This window comes from Stegodyphus dumicola, chromosome 2 (genome assembly GCF_044657685.1).
Source record: "Stegodyphus dumicola isolate Sdum_Otavi_A_Nest chromosome 2, ASM4465768v1".
NCBI lineage: Eukaryota > Metazoa > Arthropoda > Arachnida > Araneae > Eresidae > Stegodyphus > Stegodyphus dumicola.
Genome location: NC_140769.1, coordinates 135,103,221 through 135,121,707, shown reverse-complemented (window position 1 = coordinate 135,121,707; position 18,487 = coordinate 135,103,221). Strand labels below are relative to the sequence as shown.

At 33.0% G+C, this 18,487-nt stretch overlaps 1 protein-coding gene across 1 annotated transcript in view; it reads right to left on the bottom strand.

The window, feature by feature from the left end:
* Positions 1-18,487, bottom strand: part of LOC118183152 (transmembrane channel-like protein 5) — a 442,419-nt gene that overhangs the window by 365,604 nt on the left and 58,328 nt on the right. The gene's annotated exons all lie outside the window — the stretch shown is intronic.

Sequence of the window (18,487 nt, the reverse complement as noted above, 5' to 3'; positions counted from 1 at the left end):
CTTCTTCCTCCGCGCTTCGTTACGGTGCGGTCAGTTTTGTTTCACTGAGAAGCACCCTACCGAAGACCTTTTTTTAACTCTCATTAGAGAGATTTTTTTTTCTCCTTGTTTTGTTTTGAGAGGCTAAAATGTTGGTCCGAGGATTAGAGTTTTATCTCCGAAGGATGGTCTAGAAAACAATCACATTGCCTTGTTGTTCCTACACAAGATTATTCGAGAGACGGGGCAATTTAAGTAACCCCTATGGAGCTAAACCAATATCCAGCGTATATTTTCATTGCGAGTTTCTCAAAATCAGTTTCAATTTTTGTACAAAGATGTGCTCGTATTTCTTGCATTTACGCAATCTGCTTCGATTTCCGATTACGTAATTCATACATGTGCTTATTATTACTATAGTAGTAAATTATAGCAATTTTTTAAAAAATGTCAAAAAATGCGGCCCGGTGAGAAAAAAATCGCGATATTTCATAAACACTTAGTGGTCAAATGGGTGTTCTGAAAAATCATGTGGTAATTATTTGTATTTATATTTAACATTGTAGCCTATGTTTTAAAGGAGGTTTCCTGAAATTAAATTTCCTGCAAATTAAATTTCGATTTAAATTATTTTAAATTTTATATTATTTATTATTTTATTTATTTTATTAAAATTTTACTTATTACTTTTAATGATAAATTTGATGTTTCTTAGCTAATGGTATATTTCAAGCATATTAAAGCCCAGCGGCGGCCGAGCGGTAAAGTCGCTGAACACTAGTAGTTCGGTCCAAAATTCGAATCACGCGAAAGGCCTGGCTGCATGGGCGTTTTTATGGTTTTCCCCATGAGTAACATGTATACAAACCAGTTTTCTTTAGAAAGTCCTCCATGAAGGCCTCCTCCTCCTTAGGCAGATAGCCTTTGCCGTAATCACATAAAGCAAACATATTAAAACTCAAAAATGACTGGAAATGTATAAAAGAAATATGCATCAGTTGAGATAATGATTTAATATTATAACTATTTTGCCCGTTGGAAAAAAAAAAATAGTGTTTGATAAAGCGAAATTGCACGTTCTAATTTTTTTTAAATTTATTTTTTATTTTAATTTTATTATTATTTTTTTTTTTTTGGCTTTATGTAAATTGAATAGAAAATTTAAATCCATAACGGTTATATAAATTGCAACTAAAGTGACTACGAAAAGAAAAAATTTTAATTTAATTATTTAGAGGAAAGCCAACGCAAATTAATTTACATTCAACAGAAACTAAACTGTACCTTGGGCGTAGTACTATATTATTCTTATAGAGGAAATTCAGCTTTCAGCTCATTATCAAAGTATTAGCAACGCTAAAAATAACTTATTCCTAAAATTTACTACTTTTTAAACTATGTATGGTATATTTCTGTTTAATTAAATTGAGTTTATGTTAGGTGATTTGATGTAGAAAGCATTATTACTGTAAATGGGCTGATATATGATGCGTGGGTGCATTAGATTTTCAAAAAGCGAAAATAAATAATAAATATAAAGGTTCAAACTTGAAAAAGGACAACAACAGCTATTTTATATTCCTAATCCCTTATAAATCATCATTTCATTTATGAAGCAGAATTATTTTTTCCCAATGGCGGACCCAAACCATCCACAGAATTAGAAGTTGCCTTAGAAGTTGACTGAGGTCAGAAGTGGTGGTCACTTTATTATGGAACCACCTAATAGGTGGGCCACCTTTGCCTCCTGTGAGGGGACTGGGGATTCGAACACGGTATCGCAGTCAGCTGCCCTAATTACTATATGGTCTGGACGGGCGAAGCAGAATTTAAATAACATAAAAATCAAATCCGATAATTCAGTAAAATAATTTGGGTGGTGATTTTAATATTACCGTTATAACTTTTAGAATATAAGAATGATATTTAATAAAATGTTTCATAATGCAAATACTTTATATAATGAATTAATAGCTTTCCTCTTTCTTTATTTAAAAAAGAAAATATTTGTAGTTCTAATTTTTTCTAGTGACCTCGGAAGACACCCACATAAAAAGATAAAAAAAAAATAATGAAGGCATGATAATAATGTACATTATTTTAATTAGCATAAAATAATTAAATAACTACATTAAATTAACTACATTTAATTTTAATATTCTTGGTAATTGCAGCTAGGGAAGAACTACACTTAAACTGCGTATTTCCCAAACAACATTGTGCCATTCAGTTAAACAAGGAATTATAATTAATGAAGAACTAATAAAATACTTTAAATGTCTGAAAGAAGCAGAAAAAGACAGAATCAAGGGACATTGAAACTGTTTTTCTAGAATGATTTCAAGCTATATTGGTAAAAAAAAATTCTTCTGCTTTTGAAGCTTTTTCCAGTAATTTGCTAAATGAAAAGAGAGAATTTCATTTCGACTTACATGTGTCTCAGGAATTGGAGAAATCGAAATCCATCATCGTCCATGAGAAATTGCACGGCGAGAAGGAAGAAGCGGATCATCATGCAACTGATAACTATATACAAGACGTTTTACTTCAGCTGCTAAACAAATGCAAGTCAAACAAAATTTACAATACAAACTGCTTGAGAGAACATTATCAAAACGCGTGTTAATATTTAAAAGTTAAACAGCAGTTGGTTTAAGAAACTGAAGGAATAATTTACTGTGTTATTGAGGTAACCGATCTCATACGAAGGGTCCTTTTTAAAAAAAAAATGTTTGTTATACTTCTAAATTTATGAAATATTTTATTGGATAGCACTCACACTTAAATATAACCACTATAAAAATGATTAAAAATTCATTATTTCTTTAATTTATACAAAAAACTACCGAAACTTTTAAATAAAAATTAACAAAAACATCAGCCATCACTGACAAAAAAATAATAATGATATAAACATATTTTTGACTTTATGTTATATACTAACCATAAACATACATGGAAATAGAATAGTTGAAAAATATTTATTCACTAGTAATATATGGCTATGTTGTAAACACACAGAATTTTTAAAAAATGCATACACCATTGAAGGAAAAATGATATAATTTAAATTCTGTAAGGTTAGTTTTTTGCCTCATATTCTACATCGTGCATAAAAATGCACAAACTTCGTTTGAAAAATTTCAAATGATTCTATAAGGAACTCTTAAGGTTATCATGTTTGCCGTGAACATAAATCATAAAAAATGAACAAAACTCACGTTTAAAGTTTTCAGATTAACGTTGTATGACATATACACACAACTATTCACATTGCCAACAAAAACGAGAAAATACATAATAAAAATACTTTGCCAGATTCTCCAGACATAGTGAAATGATAAAGATTATTATTTAACTAAGAAGTAACACAAAATATCTGAAAGCTTTCAGATTTTACATTATACCCAATTACACAATACACAATACCATTTTTAACGTTTTGTGTGTCACCTTTATTTATTAAATATCATGTTCTTTGCACTTAAACCATAAAATTCATTTCAACAGCAATATTTCAAAATAATTTTAAAATAAGCAAAGCCTTAGAATTTCCGATACACAGTCTCTCACGCTGGATAACTAAAAATATTGAACAAAAAATTGAGATCTGTAGCAAAATCGACTTTTTCCAAAGAGGTCCGTTGCCTGAACGTGTAATATGGAGCCAGCAATTAAGAAGATAGTACTTGTGTTGTTGTGTTGTGTTGTCATTTATCTCATTTATCTGATAATAACATCAGAATAACCCACGAAATTCATTGTGACAAGAAGTGCAAGATAGTGCCTGTCGTTTGCAAGAGCCTTGAGCACCATCTCTCCCCCCAATTTTGATGGAGCGCACCCCGAGGAGTAGACGGGTCAGAGGGTTTACCACTCCTCTTCCTCTACCACCAACCTCTCGACAGGACTTTCCGCTCGTCGCATATTTAGAGTGCCCCCATGCCGCACGGACACTATACGTTTGCAGACATCAATGCCTTCTCCGGGATTCGAACTCAGGCCCTTCGGGACCACAATAGGCTCCCCTAGCTACTATACCATCTGGGCGGCAGACAACACTTATTACTGGCAAAAGCTCTAAACCTCGATGCTTGAAGGGAGTCAAGAATTTACTCTAACTTATCACAGCAACAAGAACTCGTAGATGGTAAGTAGTATTTTTACTGATTTTTCTTTTCAACTGCGTCAGAGAACTGGAAAAGAAAAAAAAATCAGCTGTACTAGTTTGGTAACTGTGCATGCAGAACATGCACCTTTGAATTCTTTCTTTCTGAAACACATTAGCGCCCCTTCCTGAATATGCAACTTTTAACATTAAAACTTAATTTTATAGTATTATAAAAAGATTTCAAATGTCATTACAGAAAGACATTTAGTAAATGATGAACAGAATTGAATTTTGTGAAAATGCAAGGACTTCGAAGAGGATTAAATACGTTGATATCTATGCCAGGAACCATGCATATTAAAGTGAATGCAGGGGAATAACTCCTTAAAATCAGTTAAAACTATTTTCGAAAATATGGCTTTATAAAAAAGAAGTTTCAGATGATGCAAACTACAGTTACTGTTTCAAGCATCAAGCGAGGGAAGTTTCAAAGGTTCATTTTTAGAATATGTTATATCAGTTCACAGGAATCTTGAAACAATGTGTGTAAAAACTGATTATGAAAGTATTAAAGAGAACTGCAGAAACTGACTGCGAAATTGATACAGAAAAAGTGATGATACGCCATCATCAATCAAATCTAGAAATGCATCGCAAATTCTAAGAAAAAATCTTGAACTGAAAGTTCCTTATCAGATGTTAGCAGTCTTACGAAATTGAGAATACAAACACAGATAGAATAGTTGTTTGTGAAAGATAAAATTTAATAATACATTAGTTGTTTGTAAAAGATAAAATGTCGTCAAGAGCATAATTATATCAGTTCACAGGAATCTTGAAACAATGTGTGTAAAAACTGATTATAAAAGTATTAAAAAGAACTGCAGAAACTGACTGCGAAATTGATACATAAAAAGTGATGATACGCCACGATCAATCGAATCTAGAAATGCATCGCAAATTCTAAGAAATAATCTTGAACTGAAAATTGCTTATCAGAAAAGTGTCAGCAGTCTTATGAAATTGAGAATACAAACACAGATAGAATTTTTTTTTTTTTTTTTTTTTGTAAAAGATAAAATTTAATAATATATTAGTTGTTTGTAAAAGATAAAATTTAATAATACATTAGTTGTTTGTAAAAGATAAAATTTAATAATACATTAGTTGTTTGTAAAAGATAAAATTTAATAATACATTAGTTGTTTGTAAAAGATAAAATTTAATAATACATTAGTTGTTTGTAAAAGATAAAATTTAATAATGCATTAGTTGTTTGTAAAAGATAAAATTTCGTCAAGAGCATAATTATAAAAATATTTTATAAAAATTTTTAAATGAATTTTAAAACTGCGTTGTAAGGTTTATTTTAATTTTATAACAGTTAATTTTAATTTTGAAACCCTTTCTTTTCAATCCTTGTTCCCACTTACAACTTCCTTACAGAATGAGTTTTTTAGAATCGCGTTGAATGTAAATGAGTTAGAAGGAGTTTTTAAGGAAGGTTTTGCTTACTTCAGAGGAGAGCTTAGGAGTCCTTAGTGGCGTATGTTTACCGTCAGGCTATTTCTTTATTCCTACTACGCTCGGGACTTGCCTGTTGATAATAACCGGCTAATTTAATTAATGGCCAACTACGTTAGGTATTTGTGTCTAGCTTCGGCTAAGTCAATTTAGTTTAGTATTAGGTTAGTTTCTTATTTTTCGTACCTTGATTTGAAGCTCGAGTGGAGGCTTCCCTGTACGCCCGAGGAGGGGGCCGACTGTTGCATAGTCCAAGTAGTGAGGAATATTATATAGTTTAATTTTAGTATTTATTTTTGTTTTGAGATTAATTAATGAATTAGTCGCCAGGTCATTAAATCCAATTTAAATCCATGTTGCAATCCATTTTGGAATTCAGGGTTCTTTATTCTGTCCATGCATGTAGTCGTCATGTAAAATAATAGTCAAAATGGATTCGGGAATCATCAAAATGGATATTTCTGCTGATATCTGATAACCGAAATTTTTCGCAGTACTTTCCCTGCTTCGTACAAAGAAATATACCAACGGTCAGTCACTTTTTATTGGCTCTTTCCTCATGACATTTCTTCCCTTTTTTACGTCATACTGCCTAGTTGGTTGGCAATTTTCTTGCTCGAGGCTTTCACTCCCTTTTTGAGTTTGCATAGTTCAAGATAGAAGACGTAGACGTTCCAGGTCTGTTTTTAAAAAAATATTTCTTTCCCTTGTATTGATTTTTGGTCTTAGCAAGACCATTTCAAAAACTTTTAGATTTCTTTGCTTTTTCTAAAACATTATACATTTTAAATTTAATTTTTGGCACATTAACAAAGTTTAAACTCTATAACCTAGTCGGTCCTCCCATAAAATTTTGTATTTTTTAGACTAATAGCAAATCGCTATTTATTTTATTTTGTACATTGGCATTACCAGTCCATTATGTATAGTTATTATTACACTTTAATGTATTTCTTCGATCGCACGCGTCAGAAAATTGGAACAGAGAATTGAGACTAAAGTTTATGACTAAGTTTTTTCAATTGATATTTAAAAAAGAGTTTCGTATACAGTTTCAATTGTCTGTTTCGGCGAAAAGCGATATGGAGTTAGCTGGATTCGAAAATCATTAAAAAATTTCCCCTGAAGAGTCCTTAATGAGATTCGAATTGGGCTAATCTACCATTTACCGGTTCTTTGTTTTTTTTATTTTTGCTTAAGTCTTTTGTCACACTTTAATTCTAATGTTTAAAATATGCCTTACTTTGTCCAGCATATTACTTACAATTAGTATTGAATTTTATTTGTAAATATTCAAGTGTTTATGTTGTTTATTTAATCTTTTATATTTACACCTTTCATTGCACTTTACTTTACTTATGTTAATATTGTCAACCGAACCACAGTATCTAAACAACTTTTTGGCGAACGAACTAGGAATTCTCTTTTAACTTATACATACATATATATATCAAGCAAGGTAGTAATTACAATAAAGAAAACCAATTTGGTCTAGAAAACATTAAGAACAAACGATAAAAGACCTATGTATATATATACCGTGAAAATGCCGTGATATTTGCTAGTAATCTTGTAGCTGTAGTTTAGCAAGTAGTAGATTCTTTCCTCGGGATGATGCGTCAACTCATAAATTTATACCGCAAAACTTGGACCTTCATCCCAATCGCTCATTGAGCATTTAAAAAATTTACTAAGGTAAATCGTATTCTTCCTGCCAATATGCTGCACAGGAATTTTAGCCGATTCCCCTCCCCAGTCCATATTTCCCGATCCCGATGAAGGGGCATGGATTGAACAAACTTGCTCTATAGGCCATCGAAACAGAGTTGGAGAGTTCAGGGAAAGCTCATTAGCGCGGGGAGGAATCGATCGGAAATAAAGCATTTGGAACATTCTAACGTATGCAGTGTCAGTTTGTCACAACAATCCACAGTTATCGAATCATTTGCGGAGCCAATCTGCCATTACAATACTCAATGGCACTAGAAATTAAATACGACGTTCATTCAGAAGTGGCAGTATTCTCTCCACTCGTAAGTAGTCACTGATGCACTGAGGGTCCTTTCTTTTATTTCCAAAACTCACATGATTCTATACCAGTTACCTGACATACGGTATTACATTCCACTTTCACTAATTAAAATAATGCTTAATATGCTCATTAACCTTATCAGTTAGATATATTATAAATTTAATGCATTTGAAACTAAAATTAAACTGAAGGTGACTTTCAAGGCCCTTATTCACTGGTGTATAAAGGTGCACCAAATTTAAAGAGATAATTGAAATAAAACTGAGTCGAAGAATAGAGGTGACTTTCAAAGCCATTAATCATTGTTTGAAAAAACTCACCGTCGATCAATCTATAGGTCGCTGGTGTGAGGGCAGAACCAACACCTTCTTAAACAGAAGCCCAACTACGAGATCGTGACGTCACAAAGTGGCGGCTGACAATCGCTGTTGGTCACCTACTACCTGCCTTTAAAGTATACATGTTTTTAAAGCTTTACTAACAGGAGGGTATTTTCTAATGATGTAGATACGTATTATTTTTCTTTTTTTTACTTTGTACATATTGAAAATATATATTTTCAATTCATTCGCGAATATAATATTGGAAACATATTCCTTTGCACGAAATATATTATATATTATTAATTTTTGTATGATCTTATATTGTATGTTTACAGTTAAAATAATGCTTTAAAGTACTGGTTGACTTTTGGTAAGTAACAGTAAGGTAATGTTGAAATCTCCCTCCATGCTAATAATATTCAAGTCATTTAACTGCATAAAAATATATATGAGAAGGATGTGTGGAAATATTTTTAAGGACAATTAGAAGCTTCTAAATTTTAGCAGGGTAGATTTATAAGCACACATATTACACGAAAAACCTAAATTTTCTAAGCCTTTTATTATTTTCACAATATATCCATGCAAAAATTGCGCTCATAATGATTTTACTGGGACAATACTTATAGCATCCTTATATGAAGATCTAATACTCTGCAGTATAAAAACACAATCAGAATTAGCAGCGTTTTCACAATTATATTTTGTTACATTCCTATTATAATTTTCACCTTTGAAATCTAAGAATGGCTTAATGTGAATTGCGTCAACCATTAAAATGACATATTTATCGTTTTCGTCTAAAAAGCGGATTTTTTCCCTTAGCATAATTCAGGAAATTTTCAGGAGTTTGCTTCACTTTAGGATCAACATTATATTTAAAACACAATCTTTTCAATGTAGAAGGGTGTGGCAAAGTATCATATGCACTATTTCTTAAAAGTTTATAGCAATGTGGAGAAATTGAAAGCATCAAACTTAATAATATTAACAGATCAGAACAATACCTAAAATTATTTTTATGCAAAAAGAGTACTGTCAGCTGCTCAAATATAAACTGAGCTACTTTCTTTTCATGTTTAGCGGCATTTTCTTTCAATTCACGAAGAAGGCCTTGAGTTACGAATAATAAATTTTTAAAGCTGTTTTCATTATTATCACCTTTAATTTTTGCAACTTTAAGCAATGAACAGAGATTATACACGTCATTAATTTTTAAAGTGAATTCATGGTTACTAATTTTTGTTAATGCAATATCTCTAAAATATGCTTTCACTTGCAGATCATCATGGATAAATGCAGAAATAAAAGGAGCAAATTCTGTACTTATCTCGAGGAAAAATAGACTATTTTCTTTAATCACAACTGTTAAATCATCAGGTATCTTAACATTTTTCAGACATGATAAAAGCTCACTCAGATTACTATAATTACCTAATTACTAATTTTAAAGTAATAAAAGTAGGATTTCCAGTAATGCAATTTATATTTTAACAAAACAGGTTATAGCAAGCATATGTGTGTTTGTCTCTCACTCGGGGGGGGGGAAGAAAAGGATTATTAGTGACATAAGTTTTAATAATATTTGAATTTTCATGCATTAGGAATTTAAATTTTTTCTTGTTTTACGCAAAACTGTGCACTTTATATTACAATTTAAAAAACCATTAGCATATTTATTGCCTTCACAATTTCTTTAGAAAAACTTTTAATACCAAAATATATTAAATATTAAGCTAAATAATTTCATTTTCTGCCATATACGTATGTAGTTAAAAGTTCCAAGTTATAAAATTAATCAAAAAGTAAAAAATTGGAGATTTTAAAAAGTAAGTGAATATTTAGCATACAATTCGATACATAATTATTAACCATACAATTCGATACATACTTATACAATACTAATCAATACGTGATTATACAATGTATTCTATAAAAAATGAAATTCCTTAATATTAACGTATCCATTCTTTTAAAGACAGAAGCAAATACCTTAATAAATTTAAGGTTAGGCTTAACTTACCCGAGAATACTTAGAAATGGTAAAATTTTCTCGCGGTATCGATTTTAACCATCTATGTAATACATCTTGTTGCTTAAGAAATATATATACTGATACTTTAGGACCGTCACAATAATTTTCTCAGCATAACGGCACACAGCACTTTAAAGGCATGATGGTAATCGAAAAAAAAATATCAAGATTAAATTAAGCAGACTTGGTTCACGCGCCTTCTCACGACCAAGGACGAAATTCCCCTAACTTGCTAATGCCATCTAGATGGCCTTGGTTTAGGGGCGATTTTTCGCACCCCATCGAGAAGGCCAACAGTTTGTGACGTCACTAAACTACGAGCCTTCAGTAGGGAGGCTTGTGTTTAAGAAGGTGTTGGCAGAACATTAAATTTTCACCAGTTAGTTACCGAATTGGTTGAGTTATGGATTGACCGGGCCTTGTTCCGTAGAAGTTTATTTTTTTTTTTTTTTTTTTTTACGTTAAAAGATGGAAAAATTGCTCTCACAAATAATCAAAATGAACTAAAACTTTCTATGAGGAAAGGAAAATTGGTGGGATAACATCAGATCACTGGGATTCAACATAATGTTATCCCACCAAATATACTTGTTAAAAATAAACCAAATACCACCAAATAGCTTGTTAAAAATAAGCCAAATATACCCGTGATTTACGGACTAATTCATAAAAATTTATATTCTTCAAATTAAATTTAATGGAATGGTACAGGTGATAGTTAATGCTATTTTTTACCGGTAACATATGGCTTAACAGTCACCGGTATAATACAGCGCCCTGTCTTGTGCTGTGAAAAACTACCTTAATGATAAATACACGATAGCGTAACGCAAACTCAACACTAAAAAAGTTCGCCATGTATATTTCTACCATAAGAATAGTAAGCATTTTAGCACCAAGCAAGTAAAACTGCTCCAGTATAAAACTTCTAAAGGTTAGAAATGCCTTGCTAACTTTTTGTACTCCGGAAATATGCCCACATAGAAAAAAGCTCACATGGCAAAATGTCACTTAGAAATACGCTCACACGGAAAAAAAGCTCACATGAGATATGTTCACATGGACAGATGCTCACATTAACCTTTTTAGCGGCGGTAAATAAAAGCATGAAAACTGTAGTAAAATTTTGCATGTACTGTAATATTTTATACCACTGCCCCTGTACGGCATTTTTTCCTGTAACTGCCAATAATTAATTAATTATTTTTTTTAACTATAATTTTGCATACTTTTGATGTGTATCTATAGAAATTGATGTCTGAATGTAGTTATTCAAGTTTGGAGCCAAACAAGTTGTAAAATGTCTGAAGAAATTTAAAATTTTAGAAATAAAATTAACATTTTTAGGCACTTTGATGATGCCTCTCAGTTGAGCATTATGAAGCAGCCTTCTAAAAATCTCCTAAAACCACAAATTGCTGCGAAGGTTTTCATAACGCACTAAATTCATTATTTAATTGCAGTCATCCCAGTATGTGGTTTTTATTTGACGGACTGAAAAAAGACTTAGCCTCTCAACGTTTGTTATTAGCTAATGCAAATACAGGATGTACGGAAATAAAAAAAGAAAGCATGAAAACTGACATTTGATAATCGCGAATCATGTAAGAAACTATGAAATCGATGATAAAATTAAATATTTTACTTAATTTAAATAAAATAATCATTTCTATTTGCTTATTCATCTAAATGTTTATATTATAAAATGTGTAACTTATATTTATTATTATTTTATTTTTTTAACAATTAAAGTTGTAATAATTTTTCACTCTATATTCTGTTTCCTTTCTCCTATCCTTTTCTCAATTCAAAACGGCCCATTTATTAATCTTAGATAGCAACTGAATCAATGCATAAGTTATATAGTTTTTGAAATATATACCATAGATGTTTTGGTAATTTAAATAATTTTTCTTTAGAAAGTTCAAGTAGGTGCACGATGTTCAAATCGATTAATTATTGATTCATTAATGTAAGGATATTTCTATGTTAATTATTTATCAGTGAGCTTATTTCCATGTGAGCATAATTCTGTGTGAGCTTTTTTCTATGTGGGCATATTTCTGTGTGGGCTTTTTTCCTGTGATCATACCTTTATACCTGTGAGCATTATTCTGTGAGCATTTTTCCTGTGGGCGTTTTTCCTAGAACCGTTTCAATATGTTACATTACGCACCATGCATTTATTGTCTGCATGACTTGCGAAGTATTGCCACCGTATCAGTACAATGTATTTAAATTATTTTATTCGTGGCCTCGCTCGTAGACATTTCTCAGAGCGCTGCCATTTGCAGAAATAAAAAATCTTTCCCTGCATTTCAAACTAAATGAATTCAAGTATTTAACATTATATGAGATTTAAAAACTCTTAATAATTTATATCCTTATTTTATTTCCTTAATAATGCAGTTAACAGAAATGGGTAAATATGCATTTATTTTAATATATTCATGATAAATTTTATGAAGATTTACAGCATTATTCTAAAAGATACTCACTGGATCGAAGCAAACGAATAACTTGTAGAGTCCTTAGATTTATTTCGAAACACGAAACAAATCAGCTATGCCGTCGCCGGGATTCGAATTGGAGAACTAATTCGAATTTTTTTCCTAATTGGTTGTTGCTTGTTCACTTGTCTGACCTATAGTCAGCCCAAACCCACAAAATATCTAGTGGCAAGGAGCGCAAGTTTACGCCTGAGTACCTTTTAGGTGACATTGCGATTTAGTTCAGTTCTGCCCCTAATGTTTATACGGAGCCCCCCTGGAGGACGTATCCGAGGGTCTCCCACCTCTCTTCCCCAACCAGCAACCTCTCGAGAGGACTTTCGGATCACCGCAGTTTTAGAGTGCCCCATGCCGCACGAACACTGTACATTTTACAAACATCCATGCCTTATCCGGGATTTGAACCCGGATCCTTCCGCACGGCAGTCAGCGACCTAACCACTATACCGGTTTTCTAATTGGATGCATTTCGAATGAAACCAAGAAGCTACGCAGTGTGGAGAGAGAAAATTTCTTATAAACATCATAGCATGGTCTGTCCTGTGATATAGGAAAAGTAAAACTGAGATATAATAATAAAAATTATCGTTCATAACTATAATTATCATTTGCCAAGTTTGCTGTAATTTGTTAAAAAACTAGTCCTCTAAAGAAACCATGGGTAGAATTAGGTCCACTAGATTACATCAAAGGGGTTAAATCTGTAATGTAATACGCTAGTGGAATGCAAATTGAAATCATTATATTGAGGAATTTGTTAGGATCTTTTCTCATTACATCCACTTTCTAGATGCATGCGCTTATTTTCTGGGAAATACTATGGGATTATTAGCAATTAATTACTCTCAAAGATTTAAAAAAGTTCTGCATTTTTGTAGAACTGATCTTCCTTCCCTCTCTCTCCAGTCGTGCAAATGAAATTTAATTTCCCTTGAGAATTTGATCTTGTATTTTTTGTAAACTTCGAGAGCTGATTTCGGTTAGTCAACGCGTCGCAAATGTTTTTTAAAGACAATTAACAAGCGTCAATAGCTCGCTTGTCTAATTAATACTTGCCTCGTCTAAAATGAGAAAAACTCTTCAGGTTGTCCAATTATAAATGGACTTTTTACATTTCTTTTGTTCTTAAAGGTAAAATGTAAATTCAAAATTACCTTTTCGCTCATCAATTCAAGCCACTTATATGAAGATAACATTTAGATGCCTTCCTCGATTGGAGTAGTTTTGAATACTCTCTCATTAGGGTTGTAAATTTATGACAAAGGAAGAAAATAAAGCTTGTGGCGTAGTAGTGAAATAAAAAATATAATTTTGCGAACAAGGTTTTAGGTTTTTTACCCTAATGCCCCCTCCCGACAGAAAACATGCCAAGAATGGCCCAGCAATCACTAGCATGTAACGAAATGAATATTATGTTACATATTTTTAAACAGATAATTAAATTTATCTAAATTGAAAGTCGGTAATCGGGTATCCAGTGGCTCGATACATACCATAATCTGGTGAGATGAGTGTTATTTGAGAAGGCTGCGACTGTATCATTCAAAAATAATTGGAAGCATCCAGCATTTGCTTAACCAGCAACCTTGTGGCTAAAGGTTAAAGCCCACTCCTGTGGATAAAAACTAAAATATCAATGGTCCTAGAATTAAAACTGTAAACTGATGAGCTTAGTTCAAATGGCTGTAAAGTCATTACGATTTTTGAAAATGAGCAATGCTGTCCCCGGAACACGTACCTGGATTTCTTGAATACGCGCCGAGTGTTATACCGTTACACAACAAAGGCATGCCGAAACGAGGGAGAAAATACCTTATATACCCCCCCTTTTAAAAGACGATTGGGGATTAGGGGACCTAATCGCAAAATCCTGGTAGTGAAGAATCCTCATCCACCACCTTTTATTTCGGGTTTCACTGTAGATTCATTAGCTTATTTTTGATGCTGAAGACATGAAAAATGAGCAATGCCGTCGCCAGGACTCGAACCTGGACCTCTCGAATACGCGACGAGTGTGCTACCGTTACATCACGAAGACATGCAGAAAGGAATTCCGAAAAATTTCTTATCTGAAGACTTGAAAGTAACATGAGATGGAGTTAAATTCAAATTTATGTTACGCATTCTGAGACTATTTTCAAACAGACAATTTGAGCTGGCTCAAGATAATTAACATAACGTATCTTAAACGTCGGCTAGCAAGATGTTAAAGGTGGAATACATTCAGCACAGCTAGCGATAGTACGTAACAGCAAGAATATAAGGTATTTCTCACGCCTTCTTAGCATGGCTTCGTGGTGTAGTGGTCAACACACTCGGGGCGTATTCGAGAGGTCCGTGGCCGGTTTGCCGGCCACAGCATTTGCTCATTTTTCGTCTCTCCTACTTCGAAATACCTAATGTCTCTACAGTGGCGCCCGAACTAAAGGTGGTGGATGATGATTCTGCGTCACCTGCATTTGGCGACTATACCCCCTAATCCCCAGTCACCCTTTAAAAGGGGGAGTATATAAGATATTTCTCCCGCCTTCTTAGCATGCCTTCGTGGTGTAGTGGTTGGCACACTCGACGCGTATTCAGGCGATCCGTGGTTCGAATCCCGTCAAGGGCATTGCTCATTTTTCATCTCTCCTGCTTTCAAAAATTTTTAATGCCTCTACAAGGAGAGGCTGCCCAGAAGCTGTAATTCTAAAGCAATCAAATCCTCTGCTTAAATTCACAACAACTAATTTGAATTCTGGTGACGACTACCAAAAGATGAAGTAAAGGGGCAAATTATAATAACTGGTTAATTAATACAAGATTTTGCACAATTATCTAAAATCAAATTAGCCAAAATCTCTCAGTAAGTCGACACTACAGGTACGATTTCTAAATTTTTTTCTACAAAAACCTTTTTTTTTTTTCACGTTCTTTTAATCTCACGCAAACGGATATTTGCTCTTGCGAAGAAGTGTCCATTTTTGTTTCAAGCATTTATGTTTTCATTTTTAGTTTTTGTTGAAATAGACGTTGCGTTTTTGCTGCAGAATTCTAAATGATATCTTAATATGTCAATTCCAGCCTTTATTAGAAAATCAGGAGTTGACGAAAGCTTCCTTCGTTCTGGTGAAATTCAAGTCCATCGTCATTTACATTCACTTGTAAACATTGAGTCTTTATAAACATTGAGGCACGATGAACTTGAATACGAGACATTATCTCCCCATTTCTCCTACATAAGATCGTTTTTCTTTGTTATAGAAATAAGCTTTTTTTGATTTCCTTTAACTTGATGAACACTGGCAATATCAGTTTAAAGGATTAGCTGGCAATAAGAAATGCCAACCTTGATGCGTCATTCCGGAGAAAACATCAGTTCTCAGGTTTTATTTCAGTTAGATCTCCGTGCTAGCTTCGCTCTTTATATGCGCTTTGCATTGCGGTAAACGTTGTTGATAGTTTAACTACCGATTGATGATAAGTACTTGACTATTACTGTAAGTGATAACTACTGATTGTGTCCTGTCATGCTAAGAAGAACTGTGCGAGTACTTTAGTGGAAAGTTCTAGAAATGTAAAATGTGTCTTTTATGAAAATAAATTTATCAAGGTATCATCAGTTTTATGTGCATTCAAGCCAATACGAACCCGCAGGGAAGCAACAATATATTTGGAAAAGATCCTAAACGCATAATTTCATTTACATGCCCTTAAGAATCCATCACAAGCAAATAGTGCTCATATGCTAACTGCAGGAAATAATCCGCTTTAACGGAGTCTTTATAAATTTTTTAAGCAAATCATTAGTATCTAATGACGGAGGCCCACCAGCGGCCGAGTAGTAAAGTTGCCGAACACTGGTAGTTCGGTCCGAGGTTCCAATGCCGGCAAACGGGCTGGCTGCATGTGGGTTCTCGGAGTTTTCCCCATGTGTAACATGCATACGAGCCAGTTTCCCTTAGAAAAACCTCCACGAAGGCATCCATCCCCTAAGGCAGATAACCCTCGAGTGCTTTGCCATAATCGAATAATCTAACTAAATTAACTAACTGCGACCTTCGGTTTAATTTTATTAGTCCAAACGGGCTTTGTCGAATCACTCTGAATCTCTTGCCTCGAATCACTCTGAGTGTCCATTTTACATTTCAAACTGTTGCCACCAAATATTATCGCCCTGTATTCTATTTGAAGAAATTAAATGATAAAGAATCTGCATAAATGTAGATATGTTTCTTGCATTCTGATAAAACAACGGTACCTAGAGACATCTAATTTTGAATGACGTAATCCTACTATGAATATAGGCATCTGGAAGCCCAAATTTGAAATTTGCCATTTGTTTCATTATCGGTTTTATATTTTGTAAACCTTTAACGAATTTTTGGTCAACAAACTCAAGGATTTCAAAGCGAGCCATGGCAACGTGTACAGAAAGAACATTTTTATCTCTAGCGCGCGAGACTGTATCGGAAATTCTAAAAGTATGCTGATTTTAAAATTAATTTGCGATACTGCTCTTGAACTGAATGTTATGGTTTAAGTGCGAGAACATGATATTTAATAAATAAAGGTAACACACAAAATGTTTAAAAAAAAAAAAATAAATAAAACGCCCTTTTGCACTTAATTTAAAATCTGAAACCTTTCAGATTTTTCTGATTTTTTATATTTTTATTTTAAGAATTTATTGTATTATCCCACGCAAGTGAACAAGTGACCCACGCAAGTGACCGGAAGTGACGCAAGGGACACGGGTGACCAATTTTGAGAGTAATTTTAGGTTTAATTTTTATTTTGATACTTAACTGAACTGGTGTAATTTAAAGCGAACTTAATTGATAATTTAGATAACTGATATCTTTTGTAAATAGTTGCTAATGATAGATATTAAGTAGTTTGTAGGTGATCTTTTAATTTTAGTGCATTCATAACTTACAATTTTGCTTTAAATTTTCATTTTTCATTGTAGCGTATTCTCTCCTTCCCTCGGCAGGATTTGCATTCCGCTGTTTCAGAAATTAGACTTTAAAAAGATTGATTTTAAATTTCTCGATAAAAAGTAAGCGAGACTATGTCACTGTTTTGCGCTTTTTTTTTTTTTTTCTTCAGCATGAATCGCAAATATAATGTCGTCTCGTGATTCGGTTGTTGCTTTTATTTTATTTTATACCGCCGTGTTCTTGCCCCGTGAATCAACTAATGAAGCAGAGAATTCGAAATTTACCGGTTTGGCCTTCGTCAACAACTCTAAAAAACGCGAGCTTCGGAATCCCTTGCGACCCGTCGTGGCGGCTGCACCTCCTCCTATTAAAAGAAGACAACTTTTCCACGCTTCTGCGAACATTCCGCAACAAAGAGAGCGAAAAATGGTAGAAGAAGAAAGCGAAAAAAAAAAAAAAAAAAAAAGTGGCTTTACGCCTAAAAAGTCACAGATCTCTCGCTTAAGTCGATGCGTTCTGTTTTCTCCTAATGAGCCATGATCTCGAGGAAAATAGAGGATTAGAAGTGAAGCGATTTTTCTGCCCTTCTCCGTGGAGATGTAGACATTAATCAGGTGAAGAATGGCGGATATTTAACTTCTGTTTCGCAATACAACTCGCATCTATTCGGCGCATTTTTAAATAAAAATTAAGAAGATAAATTGCAAAATAGCCGCATAACAAAATGCACAATTCGTTATCACAAAACTGCTGAACAAATGGAATCATAAACTAATTAATTTCGCCACCGCTTTGATACATTGTTTTTTTTTTTTTTTTTTTTTTTTTTTTTTTTTTTTTTGTATTTGTTGCTTCTCTTGAATATATTCCGCGATTGTATTCATTTAATATTATACGACTGAATTTCGTTTGGAATTTCCCGAATGTACAGAATCTCCGAGAATGAATGATGGAATTTTATTTTATTAAGATGGGATTTGTGGACTAAAACACGCTTCGAAATCAAATTTATATGTATCAATATGTGCAACATTAATAACAGCACAAATGT